This window comes from Tachypleus tridentatus, chromosome 7, assembly GCF_004210375.1.
Source record: "Tachypleus tridentatus isolate NWPU-2018 chromosome 7, ASM421037v1, whole genome shotgun sequence".
Classification (NCBI taxonomy): domain Eukaryota; kingdom Metazoa; phylum Arthropoda; class Merostomata; order Xiphosura; family Limulidae; genus Tachypleus; species Tachypleus tridentatus.
Window position 1 is genome coordinate 120,271,854 of NC_134831.1, and position 16,385 is coordinate 120,288,238.

A 16,385-nucleotide genomic window follows, 5' to 3' on the forward strand; every position below is an offset into this window, starting at 1 on the left:
CCCTTGAAAACATTTGTGTAACGTACAAATAAAGAGTGATAAGATAAAACAATATCCTTTATAACTTATTCTTAATTGTGTAATAAAGACATATGCAAATAGGTACTACAGGGTGTTCGGAAAGTCACTATGCACTTATATATTTATTAACAGACAAAACTGTACAGTGACTTTCCGAACACCCTGTAGAGTTTAATAATCAATGATGTCAAGAAAACCCACTTGTAGAGAAATATATATGTAAAAACGACTCGTTTGGGTTGAGAAAATTTTTTTATGTAGAGGAGCGAACAACGTTTCGACCTTCTTCGGTCACCGTCAGCAGAAAAATAACCAACATTTGGCAAAAACTAAAAACAAAATATGACATTCCAGTTAATACCAAATTTATTCAAAAACCAGGCACAAAACTGAGGTTTATACTAAGTAAAAACTACACTGACAAACACCACACCAACATTATTTATAAAATACAATGTGATAACTGCCACGACTTCTATATTGGAGAAACAAGTAGAAAAATGGAAACCAGATTCAAAAAACACGAAAAGTCACTTTCACACGTTTTCGAACACTGCAAATCAAATACATAACATAACCATAGAAAACACTCAAATACTAAATAGAGAAACAAACATAAACAAACGCAAAATTAAAGAAGCCTTACTTATACAACAACTTAAGCCCAAAATACACCAATACAAAGGAATACCTTTATATCTATATTAAAAATAATATAATAAATAATAATAATAAAATAAATAATATAAAATTACATATTCAAACATATAATCCCGCCCTCTACATTCCGACACAACTCCTTTCAAACATGTGGTCAGCTTCCGGTCTGTTACCTCTCTCTTTCTTTGTGAACCTGACGATGACCGAAGAAGGTCGAAACGTTGTTCACTCCTCTACGTAAAATATTTTCTCAACCTAAACGAGCCGTTTTTACATATATATTTCTCTAGAAATTTACTTTTACAAAAACCATGTCGTCCCCCGCTAGTACAGCGGTAAGTCTACGGATTTACAACGCTAAAATCAGATATTCGATTCCCCTCGGTGGACTCAACAGATAGCCCGATGTGGCTTTGCTATATAAAAACACACACACAAAACCATGTCCTCCTAATTTCTAATGCATATATGAAGGCATGATGGGGGACACGCCCCCAAGTATGGCTTCACCACTTATTTTATATTCCAACAGAGCCCCTGTAAATGGTTACTATTTCCAAATGCATGGGAACTTTCTCGAATATTTGTAGTTTAATGAACAGAGGCTAACGCACAGAAATAGCCGTAGGTCCACATGAGTTTCCAACTATTTTTATCAACCCACTGCTTAGACGAGAGACTCAAGGTTCGATAGTTGTAAGGAATTTTCCACACACTCTTGTTTCGGTGTTTGCCTTTTTTTTTCACTCTTTTGTTTTGAATTACAGTTGCTTCACAGCCCAAAGAACTAAACAACAGCTGTGGAAGAGATAAGTTATTATTCTAGTTTCCGGCTGTTCGAATAGCGTTGTATCTCGGTTCTTCCGAGGCGGCAGCTAGATATGGAAACAGGCACGCAAGGCACAGATGTACACACCTGACGTTCCACAACGCCGTAACCCGTCACGCGCAACGAACGTTATCACAGAAGTGGAGAAGCAGCAAAATCACGTGCAATTGTTACAGTATCTCCCAAAGAGAACGTTTTTGAATACAAATGTAATATCTGAAATCATTAAAACCGTTTTGTAACGAAGTAAACCGCACAATAATAAAATAAAAAATATGATAAAACAGTTATGCGTTTAAATAAGCTCACGCCCCCTCACACTTGATGTTGCTTATAACATGCTGCAAATAATGTAAAGTACTTCTGAAGTAGGAATTTTTCTTTAATAATTATTGTTATTTCTACAAGACAATAACGTTGATTGTAGCGACATCTGGTGATTGTGAAACTGATAGTGGTGATGTACAATATTTGCCTAACAAATAATGTAACGCTGGTAATAACAGATTCGTAGAAGTGGCATTTATCGATGTTTGTGTCTTTTTAACTTCATGATACAGTTATTTAAGTGAATTTAAGTGTCTCAGTAATGTTATGATATTGTGCATCATTTATACAATGATAGTAGTGGCGTGTTTGAGCCACCTGACAACCAATACAAGACCAATCGTATGAGGCACATATGGCAGTCTCGTCACGTTACGATGCTTTCTGATTGTGTTGTCTCCCCAACAATAACGGTGCACATCTTTGTTTCGTAACACTGAGATTTATCATAATAATATATATTATTTCCCTGGCCGATAATCACGTGGTGGGTTGTTAGTAGCCGAAACTAATACTTCTAGCCAACGCATTTTTTAAAATTTAATTTTTAAATATATGTGATTGTATACTGGTCAAAAAATAAAATTAACAGGCACATAGTTCAGTATATTTTTGTTATAACTAAATTTATGTATGAAAAACAAACATCCATGTTCGTCTACAAGTGTGTTTTTAAGCTTGCGAATGAAGTTTGAAACAACTCGAACGAAACTCACCTCACTCAAGGAGAATACAACTCAAGGTATCCTATATAAGGCTGTTACGTGAAACTGTGCATTCATCATTAATTCTCGAAAGAAACACTAACATGCGGCTCGTTTTGTCAGTGTGTACCTTCCTCTTGTGTACCTAAGCAGACGGCCGCCATCTGACAGAGAACGAGGTGACCAGGGTGGTCCAGATGCTGGAGGATGACCAGACCCAAAGGAGGGCGGTACAGCGCGTCGGTGTGTCACCAAGCGTCATCAATCGACTTTGGCGACGCTACCAGGAGACAAACTCTTATGGCAGGAGACCAGGTCAAGGCCGTCATTGCTGCAAAACAGCCCGAGAAGACCGCTACATCGTGACTACCGCTATGCGGGACAGGTTAGCTACGGTTCGGTCACTGCGCAATGACCTTCAGCATTCCACTAGAACCCGTGTATCAACCCAAACAATACGCAATCGTCTGCACGAAGAACGCCTTAGGGCCAGACGGCCTGCAAGAGGCTTAATTCTGACAGCGCGACACCGTGCAGCAAGGGTTGGACTTTGCTCGTCAGCACCTGAACTAGGGAATTCGTCAATGGGTCACCATGCTGTGGACAGACGAGAGCAGGTTCACTGTGCCTTGTGATGATGAGTGTGTGAGAGTGTGGAGAGCGATTTTCCGCCTGTAACATCGTGCAAGTGGACGCTTATAGAGGAAGTTATGTAATGGTCTGGGCAGGCATATGCTTGGGTGGCCACGCGGACTTACTCATACTAGACAGGGGTGCTCTGAACGCACGACGATATAGAGACGAAATTCTGGAACTCATTGTGAGGCCTTTTGCTGGTGATGTCGGCGATGGGTTCATTCTCATGCAGGTTAACGAGCGAGCCCACGTCGCCAGACTGTGTATGGACTTCCTTGACGAGGAAGGAATAGAGACTTTTGAGTGGCTCGCCAGATCTCCAGACTTAAATCCGATTGTACATTGTTGGGATATGTTGTCGAGGCATGTTAGTGAACGCCAGCACGCTCCTTAGAATGTACAGAAACTCCGACAAGCCCTGGTAGACGAGTGGGCTGCCATACCCCAAGATAACATCGATAGACCAATTCGAAGTGTGCCAAATCGGTGTCAGGAGTGTCTCACAGCTCTTGGAGGTCACACTATATATTGAATGTTTCGAACATTTCTTGAATAAACGCATGTAAACTGTTTAAAAGTATTGTTTCACATGGGATATCAATTTTGGTGATATAGGTGATTTTCAAGAAAATTATTTATCCATGTTTTACCGTTCATCACACATTAAAGAATGGATACAGATGGAACTGAAATGAGGCAAATTACCTTAAAAAAATAAAAATGTGATCACGTTTGGAACACTGAGATAAATTATATAATAAAACGTAATTGTTCCTTTAATTCGTTTCAGCAGTACAGTTGACACACGATGGTGCAAAAGAGAAATCATAATAATTTGGATTTTGGACTTTTATAGATCTCAAGATTATCACATTAAATGTGATAAAAAAAAAAGATTACGTTATTGTAGGACCAATATGGAAATAATAAATTACAAAAATTTGAAAAGTACGTTAAAGGAGAGGCACAATATTAAAGAGAAGGAATAGGCTTAACATCCAATATTTACTGTATACAAGTCGACCTCCGTTATTACATGACGTAATAATACAAACACTGGTATGAATGGCAGTTGTTGGGGCGATATAATGTGACAATCAATTACACTATTTGTTGAAAACAGGCTATTTTCAAAGTTGGTGGTTGGTGGTGATGACCAGTTGCCTTCCCTGTAGTCTTTCGCTTTTAAACCTGAGGCAGCTGGAGCAAATAGGCTTAATGTAGCTTTGCACGAAATACGAAATAAACCAAACTATTAATACTGCCAGCTACCAGGAATCCCAGTCGTTTACCGACCATAAATAAGCATTGAGTCTCTGAAATAGATTTCTGTTGTTTTTTTTTATATTTAAGTAAAAGAATGTGAACAGCTTGGAATTAGTAACAAACTTAGATTTCGGATTAACTGAAATTACACATCAACTCGTTCCAAGTTTGAAATGAATGTCATAATAAAAATATTCCTCATATCTTATCTTAGATGAAGAATATAGAGTGTGTTGCCTGAGTAGGTGTTTATTGTAACTTGTGATGCACACGTGGCTAAACTAAAGTGCTGTTTTTAAGTTACTGTAATCAGAGTTCCTAGAGTAGGCGTTGGTTGAAACGTGTCATGATACATTATGCAATATTAAACGATTGTTAAAATAACCCTATTATTATAACGTAGTAATCACTCGTATCATTAAATAATCCTGTTATAATAATGTAGTGATAATACCGTTAAAAACAACCCAAATAAGTACACACATCTTACGGAACTGTTCTCTCTCTCTTACGTGAATACAGCCTTAACACGTGCTCAACCTTTAACCTGCTTGTTAAAGTATACTTTACTGTGCTCTATCTCCTCTAATATTATATCATTAATTCATTTCTGTTGAGTTCACTGATCTACAAGTTGTATTCACATAAAGAGATTGTGGTTTAACAGTTACTACAAGTTCATGTGCTGGTTCAGTGACTGTTAAACAATAACACGATCAGTTTACATATACAAGTTATTCGCAGTGATAATAATGTAATTAATAAATATACTTGAAAAATTATATACCCGATTAAGCCTAAGATGTTAAGGGGAAAAATGATATTCCGTATAATCCATCCAAGATATTACAGGGGAAAAACGATATATCATATAACCCCTATGATGTTGCAGGGGAAAAACAATATATCATATAACCCATAGGATGTTTCAGGGGGAAAAAGATACATCATATAACCCCTAGGATGTTTCAGGGGGAAAAAGATACATCATATAACCCCTAGGATGTTTCAGGGGGAAAAAGATACATCATATAACCCCTAGGATGTTGCAGGGGAAAAACGATATGTCATATAACCCATAGGATGCTGCAGGGGAAAATGATATAACGTATAATCCCTAGGTTGTTGCAGGGAAGAATGATATACCGTATAACCTCTAAGATGTTACGAGGGAAAATATGTTATATAACCCCTAGGACGTTGCAGGGGAAAAAAACGATATACCATATAACCCCTAGGATGTTGCAGGGGAAAAACGATATATCATATAACTCCTAGGATGTTGAAGGGGAAAAAACGATATATCATATAACCCCTAGGGGTGGAATATAGAAGTTTGAAACATTTATTCAAAGTGTGATTAACGAGTGTGGAACCTGAATATGTAATAAAACAGTTTGTTTTTCTCACAATCACTGAGCTGAAAATATGAAGTCTTATAACGGTACCTTCGGGTTTAGATACATTATATAATTTTGAGCCTAACAACAACAAACAAGTATGTTCACAGTTGGCCTGTGTATTTTAAAATATCAGACTGAAGCCTAGTTTCATCATATTAATTAATAGCTCTGTTATCGAGATTCATGCACAAACAACTTAATGTTTCATGGATTATTACTGATGCTGCTGTTAAGCGCAACGCTACACAAACAGCCATATGTGCTGTAACCCACCACGGGTATCGAACTCCGGTTTTAGTACAAATGAAAAGCAGTGAGTCCCAAATATAAAATAATAAAAAGGGCACATTGAAAAATATTTGTTTTTTTTTGGTGAAAATCTAATGAGTGTTATAACAGAAAAGTACAGTGTGTGTGTGTTTCTTATAGCAAAGCCATATCGGGCTATCTGCTGAGCCCACCGAGGGGAACTGATCCCCTCATTTTAGCGTTGTAATTCCATAGACATACCGCTGTACTAGCGGGGGGCCATTCATAATCGTGTCTGTAAAGAAACTTCAATGAAATCTACTCTGTGATTATAGCTCACTTTTAAACTAAAATTCCAATAATATCCTTATCATTTACGTTGAACATTATTGAGTGTCAAATACATTCTTGTAGAATTGTGTCAGACAATTCTAGAAAGGTCGCAGGCCCAATGGTATTCCGCGGGACTAACAGTTATACCTTCACAGAGGACAGGTGTTTGTCTGATGGTATGTATAATCACGGTATCAAGTCACCTCACAAACTTAATCAAATAATCAAAGGAGTTGAACATAGGAATTAAAACCAAGAACTATGTGTAGTTGATACCCACGTTGGTCAGTTTATCGAAGTTTACAAAACGTATAGGAGAAAGTGTGTGTGTGTGTGGGTGTTCCGATGTTTCGAACTGCTGCTAGAAAACATGTTTCATTTCAAAATAGTAAACAGATTTATTTCATTAAGTTTTAAGCTTTCAGTGATTTTGATGTTGTATGTTGTGAATTTTGCTCAAAGCTACACGATAGCCATTCCTAATTTAGCATTGATAGTCTAGACTCTCTAGAGCAGGGGTTCTTAACCAGGGGTGCCCGCACCTCTAGGGGGTGCGAAGATGATTCCCAAGGGGTGCGAGGATGCCCATGAATAATTAAAGCAAATCTATATTTTTACATAAGAGTATGCTTTATATTTCTCCAGGGGGTGCGAGAAATGATTACTGATTTGAAAGGGGTGCAAACACTGAAAAAGTTAAGAACCACTGCACTAGAGTGAAGGCATCTAGACATCACTACCACCGCCAATTGTTTAGGTAATTTTTACTAGCAAATAGTGACCATTAAGTTATAACATCTCCATGGATGAAAGAGCGAGCATATTTGGTGTGATATGGATTCGAATCCTCGACCATCAGACTGCGAGTTGAGCGCCCCCTAACCAGCAGGCTATGTTAGGCCTAGTGGGGTTGAAGGACAACCATTTTCAGAAGTCTCCTTTTATTCTCTCTTTTCAAACTTAAATCGCCCAAAACGATTAGTTTGGTCATGGACAGGTAACAGGACTAAACTATAAGACCTTGAAGCTAGCTTCTAATGGTTAATCCTTACAAAAAATACAACAACAACAACAAAAGAAAAAAACACTAGCTCGCAATTTTAGACTCGATGGTTCACGCATGGCATACGACCTTGGCTGCTAACCCTAAAATTTGCCGTCTCGGCACAGTGTTGAAATATTATAAAACTGCTCTCAGGTAGTAAGACTAGTTTGTAAAGAACGCCTATCAGAAATTTAACAAGAAAAAATGTAAGAAACGAACATCAAGCAGTCCACAAAAGAACAACGGGAGAAAAGTCAATTTGAATATCATGTCGTACAAAATCAGCATACTTTAATACTAAGCTTTAGAGTGTGAATAAAAATTTTAAAATCATAAAGTTAACATTTTAAATCGCAATAATTTATTTCCAAGCCTAAAAAATTGAAAACATTCACATGAACAAATTCTAACATTACACTTTAGTAGTGTGAAAATATTAACACAATCATGCATATTGGAACTGTGTGCTCTATAACAATGAAAAATAAATAAAAATACTAAGAAAAAACAGAAAAAAGTTTCAAAACTGGCTAAAGGTCACGAACCTTTTGGTTACTTCTCAAGTGGAAATCATAAAACGTATAAAAATTAAAAATATTGAATTTTTCAATTACTTCTAGAGTAAAAAGTGACAAGACATGGTAATAAAAAAACCGCAGTGACTTCTTCACTTATCACGTTTATTTGTTTGTTTTTTGAATTTCGCACAAAGCTACTCGAGGGCTATCTGTGCTAGCCGTCCCTAATTTAGCAGTGTAAGACTAGAGGGAAGGCAGCTAGTCATCACCACCTACCGCCAACTTTTGGGCTACTCTTTTACCAACGAATAGTGGGATTGACCGTCACATTATAACGCCCCCACGGCTGAAAGGGCGAGCATGTTTGGCGGGACGGCAATGCGAACCTGCAACCCTCAGATTATAAATTGCACGCTTGGCCATGCCGGGCCACTCTTATCAAGTACAAATGACAAATGGTAATAATGAAAATCACTGTTTTTACTACACTTAAAGTGTGACTTCACCTCTGTTTTTACTACACTTGAGTGTGACTTCACTGCTGTTTACTACAGTTAAAGTGTGACTTCACTGCTGTTTTTACTACACTTGAAGTGTGACTTCACTGCTGTTTTTACTACACTTGAAGTGTGACTTCACTGCTGTTTTTACTACACTTAAAGTGTGACTTCACTGCTGTTTTTACTACACTTAAAGTGTGACTTCACTGCTGTTTTTACTACACTTAAAGTGTGACTTCACTGCTGTTTTTACTACACTTGAAGTGTGACTTCACTGCTGTTTTTACTACACTTAAAGTGTGACTTCACTGCTGTTTTTACTACACTTAAAGTGTGACTTCACTGCTGTTTTTACTACATTTGAAGTGTGACTTCACTGCTGTTTTACTACACTTGAAGTGTGACTGCACTGCTGTTTTTACTACACTTGAAGTGTGACTGCACTGCTGTTTTTACTACACTTGTGGTGTGACTTCACTGCTGTTTTTACTACATTTGAAGTGTGACTTCACTCTTGTTTTTACTACATTTGAAGTGTGACTTCACTGCTATTTTTACTACACTTGAAGTGTGACTTCACTGCTGTTTTTACTACACTTGAAGTGTGACTTCACTGTTGTTTTTACTACACTTGAAATGTGACTTCACTGCTGTTTTTACTACACTTGAAATGTGACTTCACTGCTGTTTTACTACACTTAAAATGTGACTTCACTGCTGTTTTACTACACTTAAAATGTGACTTCACTGTTGTTTTTACTACACTTGAAATGTGACTTCACTGTTGTTTTTACTACACTTGAAATGTGACTTCACTGTTGTTTTACTACACTTGAAATGTGACTTCACTGTTGTTTTTACTACACTTGAAATGTGACTTCACTGTTGTTTTTACTACACTTGAAATGTGACTTCACTGTTGTTTTTACTACACTTGAAATGTGACTTCACTGTTGTTTTTACTACACTTGAAATGTGACTTCACTGCTGTTTTTACTACATTTGAAGTGTAAGTCGCAAGACACTATCAACTCAACAAAGAAAAAGAATCAATAATTAGAAAAGGGAGACAGAGAAAACTAGAATATCATTTTAGGGTAGAAATTTGTTTGGTTGATGTTAAGTGCAATGAGATATCTATGCTCTACTTTGCCCAACACTGGGTGTTGAAACCCAAAATGTAGTGTCGTAAGACTCCAGTCCTACTGCTGAACCAACCAGGGGAAGGTTGTAATATACAAATAGTACACAATAAATTATGTTCAATTTTTATAATACAACAAAAATCAGAATATTTGTTAAAAATTGTATGACTTCTAAACATGCCATTCTCTGATGTGGAGTGACCTAGTATAGAGGTACTGTGCGACGTTTTATGTCGCTGACACGCTGGGTCATTTCACTTTTAGGGATATTAAAACCGTAACAGCTAATCTCAGTATTCGATGTCGCATAGGCGGAGGGGGATCCGCTAACTTGTTGCCCTAACTATCTTTCTATCTCTCTTGTCAGTGGAAATGGACTATACCCGAATCGTAGGATCTAACTTAACTGGCCATTTAGTCCACATGTCTTACAAAATTTCGTTCTGCTTATAAACAAAATTTAGATCCTCAGTAAACTGAATTTTTTTCTAATATTTTGTTTTTCCTGTTAAGAAAAGAGCTGTATAATAATCTGTGCCACAGATGTCACGAGGATCTAGTCTTATCAGATGTCACGAGGATCTAGTCTTATCAGATGTCACGAGGATCTAGTCTTATCAGATGTCACGAGGATCTAGTCTTATCAGATGTCACGAGGGTCTAGTCTTATCAGATGTCACGAGGATCTAGTCTTATCAGATGTCACGAGGATCTAGTCTTATCAGATGTCACGAGGATCTAGTCTTATCAGAACAGCATTAGAAGTATTGACAGAAAAACACGTTTTGTAGCAGGAGTACTGAGAGTCATTGAGAGAAACCTAAATCCTTGAATATGACCACAACAAACGGTGCTGTCGCTTCCACAACGCCCCCTGTTCTCAAACATTAAAAGCATGGAAGCTCAACACCAAGCCATCGTGGATTTTGCTAATCTTAATAAATAGATCCTGTTATCTGTAAAAAAAAAATTAATTACCGATATGATCCCAGGATTTTCTCTCTTATCCATTACTTAAAACTTTACTTAATATGTAAAAGTTAGATACATTTAAAACATCACTTATTTGCGAAAGAAAACTAAGAAAAATGTGTTTATGTTTATTACAGCAAGTATAAGTAACAGGAAGAAATTAATAATAATAATAAATAAAACCGGAAACAGATATACTAATCTTAATGTTCATCAGCATATTATTCAATAATTATTAGCTATTCCGCCCACAAAATCGTTATGTAACAAATGGAGCAGCGGTGGTTCCGTTATGAACACAAAGCGTTATAAAAGATCGTTCTGTAAAAATGGAGAGCAGTGGTTCCTTTATGAATAAACTGTGAAACACAAAATCGAAAAGACAAAAACTCTCGTTCCGATTAACTTTTATAATTACAATGACGATTCTGTATTTTCTATGGAGCATATAAATGAAGAAATCTTAGAGTTTTTCTCTCTATCTATCCATCTCTTACAGTCGTCATAACAAGAAACTCTTCACTGGCTCGGTTTGGTTTGGTTTGCTTTGAATTTTGCGCAAAGGTACACGAGGATTATCTGCTCCAGCCGTCCCTGATTTAGCAGTGTAAGACTAGTGGGAAGGCAACTAGTCATCACCACCCACCGCCAACTCTTGGGCTACTCTTTTACCAACGAATAGTGGGATTGGCCGTAACATTATAACGCTCCCACGACTGGAGGGGCGAGCATGTTTGGCGTGACGGGGATTCGAACCCGCAACCCTCGGATTACGAGTTTAGTGCCTTAACCATAACCACCTGGCCATGCCGGGGCCTTCACTAGCTCGGCGGAAGGTCTAAAAGTTGATAATGTTTGAAACTGGGTGTCAAGAAGGGCACAGCACAGATTGCCTATTAAAAACTACTCAGTTGCAAGCAATTTCATAAGAAGAAAAAAAACGACTTTTACCTGAACGCTTTTTTATGTTTGTTTGTTTTGAATTTCGCACAAAGCTACTCGAGGGCTACCTGTGCTAGCCGTCCCTAATTTAGCAGTGTAAGACTAGAGGGAAGGCATCTAGCCTTACGAATAGTGGGATTGATCGTCACATTATACACCCCCACGGCTGGGAGGGCGAGCATGTTTAGCGCGACGCGGGCGCGAACCCGCGACCCTCGGATTACGAGTCGCACGACTTACGCGCTAGGCCATGCCGGGCCTACCTGAACGCTGCTCAAAGAATGTGTTTAGGTGCAGCACGTATATAAAACGTCTTTGATGAAATACAAGAACACCTACAACCTTGTCTTCAGTTTCATTTCAACAAATTATAGAAAATGAAAAGAATTGCAAAAATAAAATTCAATATCCAATCTCTGAATAATAAATGTATTTTAACAGAGTCCACGATAGTGTTCTGTTTCATCGAGTGCATAAAATCAAAATTAAAGGTAACAATTATTTTTATTTCTTGCTTGCTTTCGAGGTTTAATCATGCTGTGTTGTAGCCAACCAAATCTATAATTCATCTCGTGATCCAATATATGCGCTCGTTTTACTGACGACAGTAAAAATTGGAAAGTTGAGGGTACCTTTTGTGACGTCATTTTAGTGTCTACACACTTGACTAACAGACAACACACTACTGTGGTTGAAACAAAGGACACTTTCAGGCGCTCTTTGGCCCCCTTTCAGGGAAATAAATATTGTTGCATGTGAAATACAAAATGACAAACCGATTAACACTTATGGGATTTATATATGTTTACAGCTCGTGAAAGGCCAATTTGTGAAAATGAGACCCTGACAGGACGACCCCAATATTTCATACCTGCTCAAACATTGCATGAATCAATTAGAAATCGTTTTACTTATAGTTCAACTTAAAGCATTATTCTACATAGATAAGAGAAACAGGGTTTGAGGCGAGGAATCAGAATATTCTGGTTTCAAGGCCTTTACAAGCAGGCCTACTAGTAATACGTACGTCACTACTAACCACGGGGGTGACATCAAGGAAGGCAAACTACTGTGGATTATTTAACAGCGTTACACTCTTTTAAATCTAAAAACACAAATCTGGCAATGGTTTCATAAAAAAACACACAACAATAATACACACCAAAATATCCAGAAACACTGCTTGAATAATCTATAAAGCTCTCCACGAGGAACGCGCGAACTTACTAAAAGTCTATTTAAGTTCACAACTTTTCTGACTAAATTTCTGCACAAGATGAAAAACAGGACGGATAACGAGATAGTGATCTCTCTCATTGCTGGGTTCCACAAATTGAAAAAGTCCTGAATCAACCAATGAAATACCGTCTACTTTCTTTATTGTTGGTCATAAAATATGAAGAGCTATAAAAATTAATTGTTTACCTGCATAACGAACCACGTGCACGGTTAAAGACAGTAATATGTAAAAAAAGAAATGAATAAAATAGAAAGCTTCTGTTCCATTTCTATTCCTTACTTTTTGGGAAACTTCACAGGTTTCGCATTAACTTGTTTAGTTTCTTTTAACATTAATTCATAGATTCTGTAACCTGACGTTTCAAGTTTCAAATCCTTACTAGACCGTACTCATTACGAACGTGTCTATTTTAAAACACCTAGATTTCTTACAGTATTTGCCATTACATGAGATATTCCATGCATAAGATGAAACTGGTCTTTGGAACCAAATTATGTGCATTTCTTCGATATTTCGTGTATAGGACAACCTCCGTTATTATGCGAGTCTAGAATATTATTTTTGAAAAGAAATTCTTGTAAGTTATTTTTAAACTGCTAACCTGCGATGTGATACAATCAACACAACCACGTGTGGTTATTTTCTGTTATTCAAACGCTACAGGCAGTTCTCTGTGGCAACACTCGTGTTACAAACGTGTAATAAACAACTTTTATTAAGTTTTCATCAGAGTTGTACTCCTTTTCTATTATTTAAAATACTAAACTTTAAGATATAGTTACCAACTATAAAAACATGCTTACAAAATAAACGTAAGTTATAGAAACTGACACTTTTATATAATATTAAAAATACTTAAGTACGACGGATAAAGTCAACACATTTCAAATCATGGGCCCGGCATGGTCAAGCAGATTGAGGCGTTCGACTTGTAATCCGAGGGTCGCGGGTTCGAATCCCGGTCGCACCATACATGCTCGCCCTTTCAGCCGTGGGGGCATTATAATGTTACGGTCAATCCCACTATTTGTTGGTACAAGAGTAGCCAAAGAGTTGGCGGTGGGTGGTGATGACTAGCTGCCTTCCCTCTAGTCTTTTACTGCTAAATTAGGGACGGCTAGCGTAGATAGCCCTCGTGCAGCTTTACGTGAAATTAAAAATAAACAAACATCTTAATAACTAGAAGTTATTAATTTCACTAGCTGGTTACAATTACTCAAAACGTTTGTGATTTGAAATATTTTTTGTTGTTTTTTTTTAATTTCACGCAAAGCTGCTCGAGGGCTCTGTGTGCTAGCCGTCCCAAAATTAGCTGTGAAATACTATAGGGAAGACAGCTAGTTATCACCACCCATCGCCAACTCTTGGGCTACTCTTTTACCAACGAATAGTGGGATTGACCGTCACATTATGACGGTGGGTGGTGATGACTAGCTGCCTTCCCTCTAGTCTTACACTACTAAATTAGGGACGGCTAGCACAGATAGCTCTCGAGTAGCTTTGTGCGAAATTCCAAAACAAATAAACAAACAAAGAAGTTTGGGTTAACTATGCTATTAACCCTATAGTTCTTGTTGGAACTTTATCTATATTGTGTGTAAAACAAGGGACAAAATCAGGCATTGTTTTACGAGTAAAAAGTATTGCCTTATTCACCAGCAAATATGGTAGGTGTTATTTTTGAGCAAAGCTACACAATGGACTATTTGTGCTTTTTATTCTATAGTAAATAATCAACCCCTGAATATTAATGTCGTTTGTCCGTGAGGTTAACAAGTTGTCGTGCTTTGTTATATAACTATACGAATATTATGTTTGTTCTTGTTTTTGACATTACTAGGACTTATCCTCTCTACACTGGCTTCCAATGGCTCAGCGATTAGTTTACAGATTTAAAACTTTAATATCCACAGTCAGATACCCCTCAGTGGAAAGAAAGTAGACAGCTAATTTTACAGCTCTGCGTTAAAACAATAGCACTTTTACCCCTCTCTCCAGTGACTCAGCGACAAATTCGAGAGCTTATAACGCTAAAAAAAAAAACAAAAAAAAAAACAGGGGGTCATGAAACAGGCAGCCATTGAGATGATTTGTGCTTGTCAAACACAAAAGTCCTTTCTCTATCAGAGAAAGTAATGAAAAACTACTAAACTGATCAACATCCAATAATAATGTTAAATGTAAAACCAAGGAAACAATAAAATATAGGTCTTAGAATTGTATTTGCAACTAGCCTTTCATAGAGGTCGCTTCGTCAGTTTTTTTCGTTAACGGACGCCAGCCAACGGGAAACACCGGCATAGACTTCCTCAGAAGTGAAGCAAGACAAACAAGACGGTTGCGGGGGTGGTAAGTTAGGTGTTTGCATATGCAAACAGAAACGAATCTTTAAATAATTTGTAATAAATATTAGAGCTCAAGAAACCCAAAATGTTAATTTTTGCTGAAACGCTAGGTTTCACTTGGAGACAAATTCATAATTCTTTACCGAGTATATCTTCTCGTGAACAGCTTCGCAAAATTGTGCTGAAATATGACGTAACCACGCTGACTCCAGGTTCAAGGGGAACTAGTCGCACAAACTATACAAAAACACAACGCAAGTGGAACCGTACTAACATGATATCGTAATGAAGTACCTTCATGATAAAATCCAACCACCGCTCTTTCAATGCTCACGAATGATATAAAAGTTCAAACCTAAATTCGACAACTGATTAGTTTAACTGGACAGTAGTATATTCATGGTCGGATAGAGAATGTTTAAAGTAGGGGATTGTTTTTTGTATTTTTTTAAATTTCGCGCAAAGTTATGGAGGGCGATCTGAGGTAGCTGTCCCTAATTTAGCAGTGTAACGCTAGAGGGAAGGCAGATAGTCAGCACCTCCCACCGCCAACTCTTGGGCTACTCTGTTACCAACGCATAGTCTGATTTGACCGTGACGTTATAACGTCCCCAGAGCTGAAAGGGAAAGCATGCTTGATGCGACGGAGATTCGAACCCGCGACCCCCGGATTCCAAATCGAGCGGCTTAACCCACCTGGCCATGCCAAGCCCCTTAGTTGGGGAATACACATTTTGAACCAGAATGTAAGTTTACTGACATATTTTATGGGAATACACATTTTGAACCAGAATGTAAGTTTACTGACATATTTTATGTTACATACTCAAATGTCTGTTTTGAACAAATAATAATATTGGGTTGAGGAATAATTCGTGAGTGTTTTTTCAAGTTAACAAAATATATTCATAAATGAAACGCTTTCGCAAAATATTTCATGTCATTTGGTAGATAATTTTTTGCTCTAATAGATGGTATGTTTGATTTTCATATGTCTTTAATTTTTGCTTTCATTTTCAGCTCATTAAATGGAATGTCAAGTGGACAAAATCGAGCATTTTCGACACCATCTGCTTTTCGCATTTAATTTCTTGCAATTTCGTTTAAAACAATGCATACTATATACCCAGGTATTACATGAAATAAAGTATCATAATAAATGTTTTGGGTGTAATGTGTTCATGCGTTGAAGTATTGTATAGTCTTGCATGTAATGCTTGAATGAAATTATTTAAAAACGCTCACGAATT

General features: G+C 37.4%; 1 protein-coding gene and 1 long non-coding RNA gene across 5 annotated transcripts in view; both read right to left on the reverse strand.

The window, feature by feature from the left end:
- LOC143256494 (ETS homologous factor-like) overlaps positions 1 to 16,385 on the reverse strand; it is a 168,175-nt gene that overhangs the window by 56,920 nt on the left and 94,870 nt on the right. The window lies entirely within an intron of this gene.
- Positions 8,727 to 14,806, reverse strand: LOC143256499 (uncharacterized). Of its 2 annotated transcripts, none has more exons than XR_013031392.1 (2): positions 13,672 to 14,806; positions 8,727 to 10,592 (listed from the first exon to the last, which is right to left on the reverse strand). It is a non-coding gene; the product is annotated as an uncharacterized LOC143256499 (long non-coding RNA). The 2 variants fall into 2 exon arrangements; XR_013031391.1 differs by having other exon boundaries at positions 13,646 to 14,806.